This window comes from Anthonomus grandis, chromosome 10 (genome assembly GCF_022605725.1).
Source record: "Anthonomus grandis grandis chromosome 10, icAntGran1.3, whole genome shotgun sequence".
Taxonomy (NCBI): domain Eukaryota; kingdom Metazoa; phylum Arthropoda; class Insecta; order Coleoptera; family Curculionidae; genus Anthonomus; species Anthonomus grandis.
This window is the reverse complement of record NC_065555.1, coordinates 9162037-9183286: the sequence shown is the minus strand read 5'-3', so window position 1 is coordinate 9183286 and position 21250 is coordinate 9162037. Positions and strand designations below refer to the sequence as shown.

Genomic DNA, 21250 nt, shown 5'->3' with positions numbered 1-21250 from the left:
ACAAATGTTACCAATAACAAGAGGTTTCCAACAACTCTCTGTTGAATTGAACGAGTGAGAACCCCTGGCCCCCGTCCCTCCTGCGCCTATAACACCAGCGATGCGGGGCAAATGCACCGCAGCTGACAGTTCGGCAGATTCGGCTCGACGCTATGGGCCCGTCTGCGAACAATGGAAGACAAAACACCAATATTAATCATGCACATCAATTATTTAGGTTTAATTGCTCCTGCCAACCTTTAACATTCATTAATAAGAGAGGTAGGAAATTCGGAAATAGATTTATCCAGATCGTTTGCGATGTAGCATTTTTTTAATGAAGGCATGGTATTGATACTAACAAAGCATGAGTAAGATTTGTAACTCTCACATTTTCACATAACATAAACTGTACCGAAATAGTAATTTTATTAACGTTTTATTATTAAAGTTTTAAATGTGTAAAGTTCTTGAACTTGTTAGAAGTTCGTGCACATACAATGCTTCGAATGTTATCTATCTAACGTAAGATTTGGATTAACCTGGATACTATGTTAACTCAAAATCACTCCGACAAGACCAACCGATTTACAGAGGATTTAATAAAAATATAGAAATATATACTCGGAATTCTTCAGTAATCACCTAGGAATTGGGCATCAATATAGCATATATGAAATTAGGGATCACCAAAGAAAAGAAAAACTTGTTTTTCCATAAGACGACAAACCATGGTTGCCTTAGCTGAGCCAAGTAGGAAAAACAAACAAAATTTAGTGAAGGTATCCATATACAACCAATACGTATTTGTATAGGTACTAATCCTGTACCATCGCTTCAACATTTGAGTTGGCAGTCCCATTAATACGTATGAGCTTCATTTTAAGAAATCAGGTAATTAACTAAGTAAACTAAGTACTAAAGTACTAAGTACGTACAGGAGCGGAGAGTAACAAAGTTTTGATGTTTTAATCTTGACATACTGGAGTCCAATTGCAACTTTTGTGTTTACAAAGAGGAGCAGTAAGAGGTGAAATGAAATAACACTTGAAAATTGCATAAACCCCTATACCAGGACGCCATGCTGATTATACGTCGGACTTCCGTGGTGTTCCTCGGAGTCGAAATATCATGTTATCTTAACATTAGAGTCATCTTATTCGGATCGACAAAAGTCTATTTTTATCTACAACGTTTTTCGTTGTAGATAAAAAAATTCATACATTTGGCAATGGTATATTATTTAAAGTTATTATAACATTATCCTTAACCCAGTCCTTGTTAGGCCCAAGACCTTAACCTCTTAAAACGCTGGCATAAAGAAAGGTTAATTTTTTTTTGCCTAATTATTCCTAACCATTGATTTTTCTAGTCTATATTGATTTTTTTTAACGTATGGCTTCGTCATGTTACCACAAGACGCGAAAGGCGTTTACTGTTTGAACAGACTTTCCCAATCAATCAGATGTAATAACTCTTGTGTCGTTGCAGCTTCCGTCAACACCGGACGGGCAAAACTTGTCAACATTCGAACACTTATTGAGCAGCAATATGAGCGGCGACGGTATATCTACTAACGTAAGATTTGAAAAAATAAGTTTTGCATTACAAACAAACAGATATAAATTTAAAAATAAAGAGTGAATCGGCTCAAGTGATCAGAAGTGGTAATGTAACAGTCGAGATTATTCAGATTCCCTGTACTTGTAGAATACTACATTCTTTTATAAATAAGGAATAAGCAAAATCTACCAGTGTACAATTTTAACAAATGTTATACACTATACCCTTTGAACGATTATCAATAATTTCGGATTGTTTCAGTCGTATACATTTCGCCAAGATTAAAATTTGATTTCAGATGATTTCCAGTCATTCATTGATAAATGAATGTTGCTGAGCTCCGATCAACCAAAAATAAATTAACAAGGTACTAAGGGTAAGGGTAAGAATGCCAAAGGGCACAGGGTGTCCCATATCCATTATTTTTAGGATTAACGGGATGCGGTTTTAAGATACAGGGCATTTTTGAAAATAGTGCTCTTTAGTACTCCCCTTGTATCTCCGTTATAGTTCAAATTATCGAAAAGGTAAAATAACATTCTTATAGATTTTTTTTCCGTAGAATACACCACTGCAGATAATGTTGGTTTCCTTTTTCAGTAATAAACCAAACTTGTTGTTGTTCAACAGCCTGTATATTTATAGACTATAAAGTTTGTCTTTTTTTATCATAAACACGCAAATAAATGACATGGTTATTGTTTATGACGATAAATGATAGTATATTTAACTATCAAAACGTTGGTTCAAATTAAGTTGTCATATTCAATAAATAAGTTTTTTCCTTCTTTTTAATTTCAGAAAAAAACAAAGTTAGATAGGATATTGAGAAGAAGAAACGAGCTCAGAGGTCGATATATAAAACCCCAGCTCCCGGGCATATAAAAAAATCTATTATACCTCAAATAAATTAAATATCCAAAATTTGTGTATCTTATCAGTTTTTTGATCGACTTTTGGTCTGTTTTCCAGAACCAGTTTATTTTTGTTCTTTTGGTATTTTTATTTAATTGATATTTATAAAGTTCTTGGAACAATGGCAATTAACTTCACGTATGAAAGTAATGAAAAATATGATACATTTCGGAATTATATTTCCAAAGGTAAGCGAGCTATTATTGTAAAAACAGAAAGAAGGGATATATAAAAGCAACGCTCTTATCATCATGTAGAAAAATTCAGAAGAAAATTGGTGTGCCAAAACATGAAATAGAATGTAATGATATTGGAAACACCGAGAAATGATACAAGCGGCACACCGCACGACGTCTCTAAGGTCAGCGAGAATCTTCCGGAGCAGCATTCTGCCGAGTATATCAGGAGCCGCATCGCCGATAAAAGCCCGTTGTCCGTACAGTGAAGTAAAGTTCGGAATATAATCACGAGATTTAAGTAAGTGTAAATAAATACAGTAAAAATAATTGTCTAGTAGTTGTGAGTGATCGTGTTTTCGTAGTGAGTAATGTGTAAATAAATTTGTTAACGAGCGGAAAAAATGTTACAATAAGTATCATCCATACAAATTTCATATAGTGCAACTGTATGGAACTATTTTCCCAGTGGTATTTGCAGCAAATAGATGCTAATAATTTATTGGAAGAGTTGTTATCTGGTCAGAGAATGCTATTTTTTCATGTGCGGGCATGTTTGTCACTGTCAAAATATCAGGAACTCACAAACAGAAAATCAGCATTTAATGTTTTAGTTAATAATTTTTATTAATTTTAATTAATTAGTTTGGTAGACAAATATAATGCTTCGGCAAGGTGTTGCACCAAGTAATAGCTCTAGGCTCTTGAAGGCATTTCTTGATAAGAACTTTCCTGGAAGACAGATAGGTACGAACGGACCCGTTAGATGGCCTCCACGATCTCCAGACAAAATGACCAAATGAAGTATTTAAAACACGATACAACGGCAGAACTTCCGAGATATATAGAGAGGTTTTTTCTGGTGAGGTTCCAGGATAATCATGTGGAGTTGATTGATTGGTTGTCATATGCACACAGTAACAAAAGCAAATTAAAAATTTCTGGTCATATAGAGCAAGTTGATTCCCTGGAATGTTGTTAACATCTGGTTGAGTCCATGCCTAGATGTAGGGCTGTTATTGAAAGTAATGGTTGTTTCACGAAGAACCAATTATTCTAGGTTAATCGGTGTACAAAAATTCATTTTTATTATAAAGCGGAAAATAGACATTTGTTTCTAAATACATAGTTAATTATTTCAATATGTATTTTATTTTACTTTGTTAATTTTTTTAACTGTTCTGAGTGGTTAGCTACCCATCGTATGTGTTAGCAATTTTTTAGGTAGTCTTAACCCGTTAAGTTGACAATTTAGTTGTTTGTCTAAGAAATGTAAAATTATCCTAAACTGCCTAGCCTCTGAAAATTAAGTAACTTTAGTCACGACAATATTTAAAAGGGAAAACAATAATGATCTATAATCATCATTAATGAAGGCATAATTATTGGACCCATTTATTCGTAGTACAAATACTAATCTGCTTTGTAAAGAACAAGTTAAAAAAAGAAACATAATGATATGTTTTGACTCAATTTTTTCTAATTATATTTCTTTGAATAATTTACTTTTTCGACTCCAGATACCTTAATTCATGTTTTAAAGCATGACTTTTAGATGGTGCCACATGTACTTAGTCCGAAATAAGTTCTCAAGTAATATTCTAATACGAACTACGAAATCAGTGCAAGAATATTTAGAAATTAAGCTGTCCTGGTAAGAAAAATTACATCGGATATATTTCTAGTATAAAAAATTAAATTTTTGTCACCAAGCCGAATAATAATCTATTAAGCAGCAATTAAGAAAATGACATCACTCTAGCATCTTTAATAAATCGGTCGTAAACAATGCAGGATTTATTTTGTGTTATGAATAAAAACACCTTATTTGTTTTTATTTAGTCCGACATTTGAATTTATAATTTTTGTCGGTAATTGGGGTTAGTAATTATGCTTCAATAAAGGTTTTTTTATAATATTTAAATATTTAGAATATATACTTGTTTGTGTTGACCATTTGACTCCGACTTAAACTCTTTCATTTAATTATAACAAATTTCAATTTTATGAATTTCTTGAACTGATGGAACACTTCTATCGGTCACAAAACCAGTGAAAAAATTATAAAACTCCGATGATATTGCTTCTTATTCATTGTTTCCCGTTATATCCAATTTAAAAAAATAACACGAAATACATACAATAAACCACAAATAATAAATAATCCAAGTAATGATAAAACTAGCAATTCAGCATTAAGCAAGTGTAATATAACAGCGTTTCCCCGCATAAACATAACTGGAAAATTACGGAACTGGATAATTACTGGAAAATTACGATCCTTAAGATGTGTGGTAAATTAATCAAAATTTCTGCTTATTATTTTCTGCTACGGTTTACTTCTGCCTGAATAATAAAGTTCAATTTTGGTGGGGCGTTGTTTAATCTAATTTAAAATAGTTTTATTAATTGTGAATTTGTTAAGTACTGCTAACTGGTGCTCTATAAAATGTGTATTGCAATTGATGAAAAGTATAAAATTACTGTTAAATATTATTAAAATTTCAATAAGAAAAAATAGGAGATCCAGAGAAAGAATAGGTTGATGCATGTGTATTGGATTTTTTAAAATATCGGCTGTGAAAGAAAACTGAACCGAAAGCTGTGAAGGTTAGAAAATTAATTAATTGAAGAGCCTTTTTTATTTCGCGAGCTAAATCCAATAGAATACCTTCGGAAATACCTAGAAGAGCACAATCAACATAGAATTATTGTAATGAGAAAAATGTATGGGAAGCTTTATGAGATAAATGACAGAAAATCGAAACATGTCTAAAGGTGGACAAGTGAAGGGAACTCTATACTTCTTTTTATACGTTTATCAGAGGCTTTCATACAAAAATCGTCTCTTGGAATTGGTATTTACTCTGTATAAATGACGTGAGAGCCCCAAAACCGGACGTTAACTCCCTCTAAAAGGACTTATCTCCAGATTTCTTTTATCTGTTTCTTGCTTTAATGTTCCCCATTGGATATCGACCAAACTATGATTAACTGAAGAGGTCTCTTTATATCCGGAGTTCCAAAGCCAAATGAGCACCTTTGCAGCAAATTGGTAAAAGATTATTTATAATGGAAATATTCTATGTGAGGCCTCACAAGATAACCAAAGAAAATACCAGAAAATTGGACGATTCCAACAAAGTCACATTTTTATCAAGTCAAAAAGCCTTTCGGAATTAGGAATTTGCTCCCTATAAAAAATAGCTTGATATCCCACAAGACGAGGCATTTTTGCTGCATTTGATTGCATCTTTCTCTTTCTTTTTTAAATCTTGCTCATTCAATATTGACCAAAAAATGATTATTATTCTCCGGACATTAATCCAAATAAGCCGGTTCGGAATAACTAAAGTTCAAATTCGGCAAAGTATTATTTGCAACGAGAATAAACTATGGGAATGTTGACAAGATGAATGACAAACAATTCTACTTAATACGTGTCGAAAGTTGTGTTTATTTCAGAAAGTTGAATAGACAGAACATGACTAGTAGAAAAGTAATACTTACATGCTTTTACCCAAGAGGTTTCTTTTATCTAAAAATAAGCTTGGAATTAAAATTCGCTCTCAAAATCTCTAAAGCTCTCAAGACGAGACGTTCCCGATAGACAATTTTTTATACTCCTTTCTATTTTAAATGTTATCGACCAATTATATTGTCACCTTTACTATTTATATTGTAAAAGCTCCTTTAATACTAAATGCTTATTATTTTGTACGTAGTAATTTCATAGGCATATAGATCCAAAAACCATTTTTTTTCCAAATAAAATGCCAAAGCACCAAATGCAAGTATACAAGGAAGCCATATGTGGAAAAAGTTATATTTACTACTAGGATAATGAAAATCTCGGGAGATCGCGGATTTCGTAATCACAAAAGGAAACTTGTAAATTTGAGGTTCACTTTATATACTCCTATAGAAAAGGGTAAATACAACAAAAATTAAATCATTTATATACTGTTATAAGGTTATCATTTATTTTTGCCATAGAACCTGATATTTATTTAAATCTTAAGGCTAAGTCTGTTTACTTACGAGTCATTTTTATATTGTAAAAAAAAGAATATTCTTTTGACAAAAGTATAATCTTATAATCTTGTTCAGGAAATAAAGGCAGGAAGTAATTTAAAACATATAATGATGGGATATGAGTAGATCGTCTTATTTATTTTTCTGAGAAATTAAATGTAATACCTATAAACTGCAACTATGTTTGTTCTTGATATATCTTGTAATGTGTATTATTATTAATATATGTAACATACCTAGGTGCAGATAAACATGATATGTATGTTTACATGTAAAAAAGAAAACAATGATGAGTAATTTTAGATTTACCATTGTGATTAAAATCAATCAATCAAATATAGCATAAATAGCATATTTAATGACATTAAAGGAACAATAAAAGCATATGTTAATACAATTGTGATTAAAATATTCCACTGGTATTATAGTTAAAGATATTTTTGGGTCCCATGAAAATTGATTTCTTTATCAAGGCAAATTTATTACATATGACCTTGTGTTTAGCCAATGACCAAATATAACTTCTCAGCTCGACCCCAACAAATATTGTGAAGGGTTGACTTCCCTCTGATACCAGAAGATTTCATTGGCAAATAATGTTAATTTGACTAAGAAATTGGCAGAGGCAGATCATTAAAATAGATCCTAGGCAATAAAATTTCAACTTCAACATAATCGAAAGCATTAAATATATCAGAGAAAACTGAATGCTGATTCGCTTTTACTCAGAGTGACGTATAACTTTTCTAAAACTACTTCATTAGTATGTAAGATTAAAGCAACTGATGACGATCAAAGAAATTCAGCAGAAATTCAGTTTTGTGGAGGCATGTTTTTTACCTGTTTTTTCTCCAGGTACGACAACTGCCTGTTTTAAAGTAAGAGGAACGTTTGTCTTTTGACAGAAATTATTGATTGCCTTGGCAAGTGTATTAACCGCTGAAGGAGAAAAAATTAATGGTTCTTGTCCAAAAACTATTTTATTTTTAATATTATGAAAGATACTTAATTGTTCAGCAATTATAGAGAACTGAGGACACATCATTACAACATTTATTAAGTATATAGTAAATATTTCAAAAACGTTTAAAAAAATAAAAAATCCAACCCCTATACGTTCTAATAAGATACACTTACAGATGAAAGTAAACTTAAAAATCAACTCTTTTCTCCTTAACGCAGACTTTCGACACGAAAATAAATGCGATCTACGAGAAGCTAAAGCTGGATAAAACTGCCTCGGAAAAGTGCTCAAATTCTAGTGCCAAGTTAAAAAAAATATTTACTCTCCTTTTGTTATACAAAGAAGCCACTCAGGCCAAATCCAAAGTGTCTCGTTTGTTAGACGTTGCTCGAGTGTTTTCATATATGCGCAAGACAAAAGTGGAGCATTGAAGTTCGTGGTTTCTTTCATTAAAAATTTAAGAATAAAATTGATCTGAAAAAAAGAAAATATATTTAAAAATGTCGTCGAACCTACATACATACACCCAAGGTTGGTTGGCAGCGGGATGCAAATAGGACAAAAATCAAAAAAGAATAATGCAAATAATTATTTTATAAAAGTGTATAATAACTTTAACTATATTTTGTGAAATAAGGCAATTTCAAAAATCTTCATTGTTTTTCTTTTATCAGCAAAATTTATTAAATTACGTTGGACAAAAAAAAGATGCATATTCTTCTTCTTCTTCTTCTTCTCGCGTACAGGGTCTAGTAATCATATATTGGTCTATTCCGTCTATTTGGCTATTCCGACCACTTTATGCTTTTTGCCTTTCTTCTGTATGTAAAGAGCGTATAGTAGCATTTTTTGTCTTATACGTTCTTCTCTTCTTCCTTCTTCTCTTTTTCTGCCCAATCAGAACTAATTTAAAAGTTAGATTTGCTTTAGGAAAGTTTAAACATATATCTAAGTATGATTTCCTTAAACTTAAAATAACGATTTAAGTATGGGAGTTTTAAGTGAGTTATTTAAAAGCTATATCACGCATGAATATACGAAATTGAGAGGATTTGCTGTAACAGTATTCTAGAAGGTTTGCTACTTCTCCGGAAAGCAGAGAGCATTCAAAAAACATGTTCTCAAGCCTCCACGGAGCACTCCTGGGTAACATGGATTCTGTAATCCATGCTGGAGCGATTTGTGGGTTTTTGAGCCGATGGCTCTTAACTTTCCAAACTATATCCTCACTATTGAAAGTCTTGATTCCTCTTCATATTATTTTTCCTAGAGTCAGAGAACACAACCGCCGGGTCTGTTTTTTTTTTTTATGGTAAACACAAGCCCAAGAGGAAAGTCCTATGTCACTCTTGGAGTGGTACTTGCGCGAAGATATTTGTGGGCATTTATCTTGAAACACTGTAGGTTGTATGCGTCGGGAAATATGTGAGTTGGAATCCCGTTCCACAAAGAAGATGTTCTCCAGATGAATGAGTCCCGATACAGCGAAGTCCTTGGGGTAGGCAGGTAGACTCGATGTTGATGAGCCGCAACTGCTAGACGCGTCCTTCTTGCCGAAACAGCCCTGGGTGGAATCAGGCCTGCCAGCTCAGAGGAGCACTTACCGTGATAATAACGGTAGAATAAACAGAGATCAGCCACCTTTCTCCTGTGCTCCAGACTCTTTGTCAGTTCTGGTTTGTCGATAAGACGAATAGCTCTCTTCTGTATAGAATCCAGCAGGTTTAAACTATATGGTTGGGTGCAGAGCTCCAGACATGCGAGCAATACTCGAGGGAAGGGCGTATTTGAGCCTTATAAAGAGTCAGCAGCTGTTCTGGTGTATACAGTTTTTTCGTTTTGAAAAGCACTCCAAGTTTTTTAGAAGCCGCCCTGGCGACCTCGGCAACGTGGTCATGCCAGGACACACTGTTGGTGACCTCGACTGCTAGAAGATGTAAAGATGATTTCATTGGCAATGTTTTCCCTCTTATAACCAGCTCCTAATGTATTTGTGACATTAGCGAGTTGGATTGCTAAGTATATTAAATGTCCTGATTGAAGTTTTTGCTGCGGTGTTTCTAGAGAAGTAGAAAATACTCCTGAATCAGCAATACCACCAGGACCAACCAGGGTCCTTGCCTCCATTAAAAAATCTTGATTGTTGTGAAAAGTCATTGTCGAAAGATCGACCGATGTATACTAAGTTAAACTTTCAAACAGATTTTATAATTTCTTGCAAACCTATATTTTTCGTCTGGGACTTTTAATTTTCAGCTATAGATCTGTCAAAAGTATCGTTGTCAAATATTACGCCCAAATCCTTGAGTTTATCCACTCTGCTTATGTCATTGTGTTTGTAAAAAGACACTTCTTATGTACAGTACATTTTGAAAAAATAATTCCTATGAATACAGGAATTTATTTATATAACTAACCCAATAGGTTAAAAAATATCCATAAAAGTACCAAAAGTAACCAACATACAAGGCAAAAATGGTAACAGTTATGGTAATAAATTTCTTACAAGTTATAATTTTATTATTCATCAAACATAGAAGAAAGCACATGGAGACGGCGGCCAATTGAATCGTAATGCTTAAAAACTGGCAGACACAGGTAAGTATGACACATTCTCAAAATCTCCATATTATAATTTAGATTGAGCATTGTGATTAAAAAAAATTATCCCATATTTAAAATTATTTACTGTTTAGGATTTTCAATAGTCGGGAATCTCACTGTACAAGCGGTACACGCTGTAGAAGCTTCTTTTAAACATTGACGTGGTAGGCCAAAGTGGAACTATTAATGCCTCAAATCTGAGGTTTAAGTTCTTATTTTGTAAAATAAATTAAAGAATACAACTCTCTATGACTTTAAATACTCTCTAACCATTTTGTATCCAATAATTTGTACTATTAGTTTAGTATTTCCTTATAAATCAGTTTAAGACGTAGAACATTGAAAGGCTAGAATTAGGACTATGGGCAGCTGGTTTGCTTGCAAAATTTCTGATGCAATGATGCCGAATGCTTATGTGGCAAAAAAAACAGTTTATAATATCCTACAAATTTGTCACTTAAAACAATACTACTGTTGCTCTTTAATAAAATATGAACCATTTTTTTAAAATAAAATAAGATAAGATACCCTATAAAGAAGTGATAATATAATATCGACACCTCATAGGCCAAATGGCGTAACCCACAAAAGTTATATTTTACAGGAGGGTCAAAAAACTTAATAAATCTTTGATTATAATTATTTTTAATAGCAAAATTTTAGATTTTTGTTGCTAATTTTGTTAAGAAAAAGTTTTATAAAGCAAATCCTAATAAAACTAATATTAATAAATAAAAAATTAACAATATTAAAAAAAATGCGGGTTACATTATTTGGCTTATCAAAAAGTTAAGAATATTATCTGACACTTTTTTAGAAAAATTAAAAATATCAGCAAAACAACAAACACAGATCACTTCTTGAGTTCTTACGCTAATATACATGTGAGCATGTGTGGGTTACGTTATATGGCTCCTGACAATTTTGCGCATTTATGCCATTTGGCCTATGAGGTGTCGATATTGAAAGTTAAATGAATGGAGAAAACGTACATATATCAGAGAAAAAGGCAACAACATCGCAACGCCGCTCGATCGCATTGTTGAATCCACCGACACAAGGAACCTTCTCCAGTGACGCCGTCAAAAAATATTTATACGATATATATTTATTAATAAGAGATTATACTTAAATTATAAACAATATTACTGTTTAGGAACTCTTTATGCGTTTTTTTTTTAAATCTACTTCATTGGAGTAAAGGTACCTATGTAATAAAAATCATTTTTATGGAAATTAAATATTTTATAACTATTATACGAGTAGGTTTCTTAATAATAAGTTTTTATCTAGTTTTATTTCTATGATCCCCTATTCTACGTTTATGATGACGGTTCTCTCTTGATATGTTATGACAGTATCGGTATTTACTTGTGCGTAGTACTTGTAAAAAGATCGGCTTGAATCGCCTGTTTCCCATGGTGCAGCACAAACGGCCCAAATTTTTACCATCGTTATAAAAACACTCAAATAAGTCGTTTTTTAATCAAAAACTATAGAAAAAATACAGAACTTCACAAATGCCGAATGTAAACACAAAGCCGTTGGACAAGATGACATTCCAAATTTTGTAGAAGCTTAGTAATTATTAAATTCTCTAAAGCTTTAGTAATTCTTAAATTAATTTTGTTATTAAGTTCAGTATTTGATAAAAATGTATATGAATATCCTCCTTCCTTTAAAGATTTCAGCACAACATTATCATGAGATATTAATCGTGTTTTTATCTGATGAGTAGTTTAAAGCACTATCAACTTATTATCCCTGACACCATATACTTTTGTAATCTAAATTTGTAAATTATTTATTGTAGATAGATGTTTGTCTATTACTGAACAAAAGTCCGCATTTATGTTTATTAAATAACCAATTTTATTATGGAGATCTTGGTGAAAAAATTACCATAGCTATTATATATACATACTGGTATTTTCTGTTCGTTCGTTCCTAAATCAGTTTTAAAAGTAATTTTTTTTACAAGAAATTAATATTGAAGTGCTATTAATACTACTTTCTTATTGTATGTGTCATTATCTACGACAACAGCTTTGCAACATATCCACCTATTTTCCTTTTGATAATGTTGATTAAATATTTATAGGTTTTGATAAAGAGCTCTTCAATAAAACTATAATAATGGAGTTTATTTAAAAAATGCATGTCTTACAAACCATTAATCTTATGCCATATCGAATTTTTTAGGCATTATGATAATGTAAAAAGATGACAATCATAAAAACATGACAATGAGTTAGTTAACATTCTTTCCGGTATAATAGATAATTTCAGCCTAGCAATTAACACGGCTATTGTTAGTTACTCCATAAACAGGCCGACGTTTTTTTACGACATACTGATAAACTTAAGGATTTACCATACTCGGTAAACCCAATTTGAATGTATTATGCGTATTTGTCCTTACGCCTATAAAGAAAAACATGCATATTAAACAATTAGGAACTTTATTTATCAGTTCATTGCTACTGATTGTCGGTCGAATGAGCAACTCGAAATATTATTTATTACAATGATGTTTACTCGGGCGTTAAAAATGTAATTATTATATTCCTAATCTAAGCAATCCGGTGTCCTTGAACTTGAATAAAAAAAAAATATTACATCGTTAAAATCGAAATGTAATCGTTAAGACTGGCCGTTCCGTAACTGGCGAGGTAACTAGCCATTTTCAAGGTCAACTGTGAAAAGGAAAAGGATACAACGTGATAGAATCGGTGGTCGCTCTATGGTTGCTCAGGTATGTATGTATGTATACACCCGACCAACAAAACCGGCTAGCGGCACTAAGGTTTATGAAAATTTCAAACCATTGGTGTAGGGTATAATTCTTATATATATCTTAATATCAGTGAAAAACGGTTATATATAATCATATAGAAGGAACTTTACAAAGCAACATTATATTAGTATATTAGTACTTCAAAATTTCAAAACTAAAATTTAAACTGCATGAATAAATCTAATTACTGCTAATTTAATATTGGCTGTCTAATCATTATAAGAAATTGGAAAAAATAAACCATGAGTTACATAATAATTTTTTAACATTTCTAAGTAAGTAATTTTCCAAAACATAAACTGTCTGCATTGACAATATAATTTTTCCATCGCAGACAGGAAATATAATAAAGTAGTTTTATTTGAACTGAAAAAAGCCCTTAATTAAATGGAAAACATGAAAGCGATATACCCCAAGAAATGGCTTCCTGCACCCTAATTTAAAAATCGTGAATCATTTAATGTCGCGTTTATTCGTTTTTGTGTTGTTAATTTTAATTGTTTTGCTGATAAATAATAAATTGGTAGGAACATGATACATTCCAATTATTTATTTAAAACTTTTTTAACAATCAAATATTTTATGCACCATGAAAATCTTTCAACTTTATTGGAAGGAAGCCAAACCTCGTACAGTGGATACCCTTGAACGCCAGTATATCTTACCAAGAGGCAACAAGCAAGTTCTTTGTTTCCTTGCCGGTCGTTTACACTGACTACCACTAAGTTATTCTAAATAATAGCTACGTTTACACCGGATGTACATACCATAATATTTGTTTCTCAGGCTAGAGATCACAAATAAATATACTACTTTTACAAGGTATTTATTTTTTCTAAGGCAAGTTTATGGGAGTAAGGCTGGGAATTATGTATTTATTATAGGTACAGAATATTTTGATAAGCACAGTACATATTTATTTCTGTATACACTTTTATCAGAGATCCTTGTGAATCCTTGTATCTTACTATGTTTTCAGTTTTAGAATACATACCTACCAAGTGTTGTCTAAAAATATGATGTAATAGAATGCAATTATATTTTCAAATATGTGTGATATATCCATGCTCTAAAAAATGGTAGTAGTATGTTTATAAAATTATAAATTATGCATTAAATTAGTGTAGTGTTTCCCACAAAATGGTTAATCACTATGCTTATTAATTTTTGGAGTAATAAAATACAACTTCGCAACTCACAATATTGGTGTCAGTGGAAGATATCAAAGATAGAAAAAACATATTCTTTGATATCCTACAAAATTGTCTCACTCACTCAAAAACAATCAACCTATTATTTAAGAAAGTGAATTACTTAAAACACTGAAAGCAAACTATAAAAAAATTATAACTTGACATGCTTAAAATATGAAAAAATCATTCATAATTCTCAAAGAGACTTAATTTAAATATAAAAAACAAAAGTTATAGTCAATCTCCTATCTATAGCTGTTTCTCAATTTTTTCAATAGAACTGTTTCATTTTAAACATCTGGGAGTAATTAACTGTTAAAAAATATCTAAAAATAAAGTATTTATATAGATTTTTTAAAATCGATTTTTTCCAATAAATTTTAAACATACAGCTGCTCAAAGCCTGCCTTAAACCATTTGGGATAAAATCTATAATGCTATATAAATAATTATTTCCAAACTACTATTAAGGTAGTCTTAAACTATTCATTTAAATTCAATATTGAAAATTTATTTAATTTTGGCATTGGTCAGAATTTAAAAACTTTCAGCAGTCCATCCACTAAACCTTGAACAAGGCCATAACTAGTATTGCAAAAGTGTAGGTAAGGTAAGTAAATCAAATTGTAATTACAGCTGTATATTCAAGATTACATTCAGTAATAAGAGAAATAGTGAAAATAGCAAATGATTTCAAGACTAATAAACCTAAGTGGCTACAAAGCATACCATATAATAGAAAATAATAAAAAAAATCATAAAAGTTCAAAATAGAAAAAACCGGAAAATATGCTAAATATATTTATGCATCCAGAAATAAATTTGCTGAGAAATTTGCTAACAAGTTATTAAAATTGTTAAATTATGTAGTAAATAATTTTACATACAATAATGTACACACCCTCAAGACTAGAAATGCCAAAAATATACATCTTGAATACCACAGACAAACAAATTACCACCAGAAATATGTGTACTGCCTCTAGAGAATTTTCAAAAAAGATTAAAAAGTTAGTAACTTTTCCTTAAACAATAAAGTTGCTATTGTTGAATTGGTGGAATGTTGATATATAGTGTGTTTGGTATTGTGTACTTTTAGTTAATTCTATTTTATTAATAAAATAAATACATAAATTCATTGATTTTTCTGCATACCAATATGAAAATTAATTTTTACATATTTTCTCCTGCATCTTTTCTCATCGCCCTAGACCTGGACTCAATCAACAGTATTATTTCTTAATGGACACAAGTTAATACCTCCCTGTTTATGAGTCGGAATAAACTGAAATATCTTTGTTTATATTTCTTTAGATTTTTTATGTCGTAGCGTAGTTTGGTTAAACATAACTTCAGCAATTTACTAGTAACTTTTTCAAAATAGTGCAACAACATAGTAGAATCAGGTTACTCTCACGAGATGTGTTTTTAGGTATGTAACCTATTTGTCCAATAGTTTTTTGGTACATTGTTCATTAGCATTTTTAATTTTTTATGACTTACTGTTTTATGCAATATATGTGTTTTTTATTCTACTCTATTAGAAATTAGTACAAAAGCAGTGAGCTAAGTATACAGGATAAAAAGTTAAGATGCTCATTTCTAATAAATAGGGCTACTTTTAAAAATTTGTATATTTTCAGAATCAATAAGTACTAAACATTTAATATTTTTAATTTGTCTTTATCTTTTATCAAGAAAGAACGCAGATAATGAATATGCACCATTATTCCAAAATGTCAACACAAAGTGCAGTTGAAAATATACAAATAACACCTACAGTTTTAAATGCATACCTATTCATTCTGCAATTTAGAGGTGAATCTGTTTGTAGGTAAATTTGTAATGAAAAATTTTACATTAGTTTTTTTTCAAGTTTTTAAACTTTTCCAAAAATAGCTTTCTTTCAAAATCAATATTCTTGGGTGTCTGGTATCCAACAAATTCATTCATTCATTTGAAGTTGATATATAAATGTGTCCCCTGTAGTGAGAATATAAGGAAGTCAAGCTAATTATGTTTAATTAATTGAAAACAGATTTTTTCAATTAAGACATATTTTTTTAATACTTTTACAGAAAATTATTTTTTTAATTCTGATAAAAAGCTCTTGTCTAGATCTTAATCTGCAAAATATATATCATATTGAAAGACATTAAAATATACAGGATGTGCTATTTGCCTTGTGTGACTATTGCTATTTCTGAAACTACCTATAGAAGAAATGAGGGCGGTTAAATTAGAAAAGAGTTGCCAACTTTCATGCTTATTCTAAATTCTTTTAGAGCGTTGCAAAATGTTTATTAGTTTGTGAATTATAGAGTGATGTATAAAAAAATGCAAATTTTATTTTAATTATTATTTTCAAAACTATTGATTTAAGAAACTTACTTTTAATTACAAAGTTTTATAATTTTTTGTGCTCTACAAAACTTCACCTTTAATTTTTTTTTATGACGTTTAATATCATGGCAATGGCTATCAACTTCTCTTTTTTAAATACGGCCCTGCATTTTTTATAACATATTCAAGCTTACATTTTGCAATGTTTTGACATATTAATAACCATCATCACAATTTTTTCCTTAATCAGAGCCTGATTTTTTTTAAATTGTAAATTAATTATTTTAATACAGTAAAAAGTTTATTTTTTTGGTTGTTATTTAAAAATATTTATAAACGCTAAAATAATATAAAAGTGGTAATAGTCATAATAAGTCCATTTAAAACACAAAATAACTTGGTTTTTTAAATAACCTTTAATGAGTTTACAATTTGTTTATTCAATAATCATCTACCATTATTTTGTAAGCATTTTCGCGCATTGGTTGCAATTTTTCTTTGAATGTTCCTTAACATTTGTGGAGAAATCTTAATGCACATTTTTTTTTATTTTTAAACTTACGCTCCCTACAAGTTTTGAGATGTACTTTGATAAACCTGGTCCTTAATAAAACCCCATATGGAAAAATCCAAGGGTGTTATATCAGGCGATCTTGTGGGCTAATTTATAGAACCATTATTAGCAATCCAAAGAAGTGCTTTAAAATTGTTCGGAAACCTTGTACCATGCCACTCTCGAGGTGCAGGTGCACCCTCATTTTGGAAATATTCAAAGTTTCTTATTACCTACATCAAGAGGGATATCATCCAAAAGCTCTTGCAGAAGATTTGTTAAAAAATTATAATATACTTGATGTTTTAAGGAAATAATTTAAGAAAGTAACAAACAAAAAAGAAAAAATTATAAACTATTTTAGTAATTTGAATAATATCAACATGAATAAAAACTGATGTGAAAGCTTGATGATTTCTGTCAAAAGTATAATTTTTGTTGGGTAACCACGACAATGTAAACTTACTAACTACTGTGACAGCCAACTAACTTAAATGGATAATATCAATAAATATCATAATTTAAAACTAAATTTTTTAATGTATTTAGATTAGGGTTCATCGGGTTTAACACAAATAACCTTAAGCTTTTAATCAATTAAATTTTAAATTATGAGGAAAACAATAAACATTTAAAAGCATTTAATTTTTTAGCAATTAAAAAAGTGAGATCCGCACTAAGGAAAAATTCCTCATGGTGGTTATTAATATGTCAAAACATTGGGAAACATATAAATGAGATATGAATCAAAAAATTCTTTCAAAATAAGTTATAAAAGATGCAGGTCCGCATTTAAAAAAAAAGAAGTTGATAGTCATTGCCAAGATACCAAATGTCATAAAAAAAAGTTGAAGTTTTGTAGAGCACAAAAAATTATAAAACTTTATAACTAAAATGAAGTATCTAAAACCAATAGTTTTGGAAATAATTAAAAAATAAAATAAAATTTGATGTTTTTTATAAATCACCCTTTAATTCATGAACTAATAAACATTTTGCAAAGCTCTAAAAGGATTTAGAATAAGCATCAAAATTGGCAACTTTTTTCTGATTTAACTGCCCTCGTATCCCCTATAATTTTGGAAATAGCAATAGTCATACATAGCAAATAGGACACTATACAGGGTGTCCCGAAATTACATCGCAATATTTTACCATAGGCATCTTTGTCTAAAAATAAGACAAAAACTTCAGATACAGGAATCTTAAAAAGTGAATCATTTTCATGTTACAGGGTCTGTTGTAATTCCTATGGAAGATGGTTTTTTGTTAATATTTTAGAAACGCCTGGTCGTTATTTTTCGAAAATTTTATCATATACTACTGTTATTGTTACTAACCGATTTCATAACATTTTATGCTTAAATGTATACAGTGTCGATTAAAATTAGTGGTCAGCAAGGTAAAAAATGTCAAAATTTTTTTTCTAGCTACTTTCTAATAATTTTGGTAATAAAATCAAAAGGAGTCAATATTTTTAATTAAAAATGGTGCTCTTGTCTTATTTCGATAGGAGCCTCTGTTTTTGAAATAATCAGACATAAATGTTTTGCAATCTACACCCATAAATTATTTTTGATTATGTTTAATAAAATTAAAAGGTATGTTACAAATCATCAGATATAATGACATACATGACATAAAATTATAAGAAATACTTAATTTTAAGATCAAAAACTGTTTTCATTGTTTAAAATTTTATCTCAAAATTCAATACTAATGTGTAAATATTTGATCAAAAAATTGAAACAATTAACTTATTAGCTAAGAAAAAAAAACTGAAAATACCAAACAAAACAAACAAACAAAAGAAAACCTATTACAACAAATGTTCGTTCGAAGTGGTTGCCATTTTGTTGGAGACATAATCTTGCCCTACACCTTATTGCGTGAGTAGCCCTTAAAATAGAAATTGTATTTCGAGAGAATTTACACAAATACCTATTTTTTTCTTATGCCAATCAAAGCGTCAAACAGAATTCAAGCAATAAACAAATTGTCAACAAGCTCTGCCAACTACTATTTTTTGTTTTATATGTTATGATTTACTTCAAACTTAATAATTATTTGTCTTGAAACCCCAGGCTTCTAACAAAATAAGACAAGAGTACCTTTGTTATGTAAAAATGTTGGCTCTTTTTAATTTTACTAGCCAAATAATTTTAAAATAACTGGAAAAAAAGTTATCGACATTTTTATCTTTGCGGATCACTAATTTTAAATGACCCTTTATACATTTTAGCATAAAATGTTATAAAATCAGTGACAGTAACACTAGTATAAGATAAAAATTTCGATAAATAACGACCAGACGTTTCGAAAATATTAACAAAAAACCATCTTCAATAGGAATTATAAAACACCCTCTAACATGAAAATGATTCACTTTTCAAGATTCCTGTATATGAAGTTTTTGTCCTATTTTTAGACAAAGATGGGGCTGCTAAAATATTGCAATGAAATATTGGGACACCCTGTATATAGTAAACCATTGGAAAAATCAGACCATTAATTGAATTCTAATTATTAAGAAAACCTATGTTCAATTATAAAATTTGCATTTTCACCTCAAAATAAGAAAATTGATTTGACATGAGATTTGAATTGAAATTATAAGTTGATTTTTATTGTGATGTAAGTCATGCCTACCATGCCTGTAACCTAAAGTTAGTACCTGTTATGAGGGTTATAGCTAAGTAATCCCATATCTAAGATAATATGGTTATCATATTACAACAATAATAATAACAACAACTCTAATTAAATAACTTATTAACAGTATCAAAAGTAAATTTAATTACATTACAGCAATTGAAACATTAATTATCAAGCTCCCTAAAGGGATTAACTTTTTCATTTTTAAGATAGAGAATAAAACATTTAACTTTAAAACATTCAAGTACCTAAACAAATGTTAGTTACAAGTTAATGAGAACTGCTGAAGAAGGGCAAGGCATGAATGAGTCATTTTTTTAGTCTGTTCAATGAACCTTAAATATTTAATATATTGTAATTTATGTTAAACCAAGTACTAATAATAATAAAATTGGTACCTTTGTAACAAACTGACAATATTTAGCCTTTGTGTGAGACTTAGGTTAGGTCGCCATCAACCCGCCAAGAACAAAGAAAACTCGGGTATTGACGCAGGTAAAATCCCAAGTGCCCGCCAAAACGGTTATAAAATTAAAAGAAAAAGGATTTTATATTTACTTCTTTTTGTTTAGTGATGACCATCCAAGCAGAGAAGAAAGATCCAAGAAAAGGCGGGACCTTTGTTACAACAAAAACACTACCACGTTGTAGTTTAAATTGTATCTACACTACAACCAGTTTGCTTACCGTACTTACGTTAGAACAAAGGAAAACACAAAGCAAAAACACAATCACGTTGCGAAAAGCATCAACAATACACATCAAGCACGTAAAAAAACAGGCGGTTATTTTTGGGTTTGCTTGAAAATGAATCAGACTCTCTTAACCGGCTCGCGAGATAACCTTCTCTACGTTGATCATTCTTTCGACTAGCGGCTGGCGGCGGCCAACGAACGAAACGAATTCAACGAATATTTTACTTACCTCCCGCTCCCGCACGGCAAGCAGATGTTGTTAGTAAAATAAAGACCGAGCTAGTTCTCGACGACCCTCGGCTTTCAACCGAATTTTATTGGGGATAGTCTTTCTGGCTTTTTTAGAGGTTATTTTTTTTTTAACTTCGGTAAAAGATGTATGTATATTAATGTTTTAAACTTAAATTTAGAAATTACTTATTTAGATTCATATAAAAAGTATAAAATGCAGCCAGCTGAACGAACGAACACTTTAACCCTTAACTAATCCGGGATAATAACGACCACAAAACAACAAAAATATAGAAAAGTGGTGGTTGCATACAAACTGATAGAAATTCCTCTGACAAATCAGCTAGCGTCCTCTCGCTTGGCAGCGGAATCTGTTGTAACTAACTTGACAGTTTGACGTGCCTAATTGGACCAATCAAAATGGTAGAAAAGCGTGGCCAAATTAAGGCGGGAAAATTCAAATTTCATTTAATAAAAAATCTCACAATTTTATCATTTAATCGCAATATCCAAAGCAAAAGGGTTAGAATCAGATATTGATCAGGAT

At 30.6% G+C, this 21250-nt stretch overlaps 1 protein-coding gene across 6 annotated transcripts in view; it reads right to left on the bottom strand.

The window, feature by feature from the left end:
• The window catches only part of LOC126741702 (brain tumor protein), a 156547-nt gene that overhangs the window by 28105 nt on the left and 107192 nt on the right, over nucleotides 1-21250 (bottom strand). The window contains exon 1 of one of the 6 annotated variants that reach the window (XM_050448234.1): nucleotides 20702-20965. The exons of 1 other annotated variant lie outside the window; for it this stretch is intronic. The gene's annotated coding sequence lies outside the window, so the exon portion shown is untranslated. Of the gene's footprint in view, nucleotides 1-20175; nucleotides 20309-20335; nucleotides 20658-20701; nucleotides 20966-21250 lie in introns of those variants that run through there. 4 more of the 6 variants (XM_050448237.1, XM_050448231.1, XM_050448233.1 and 1 more) reach the window with 4 other exon arrangements.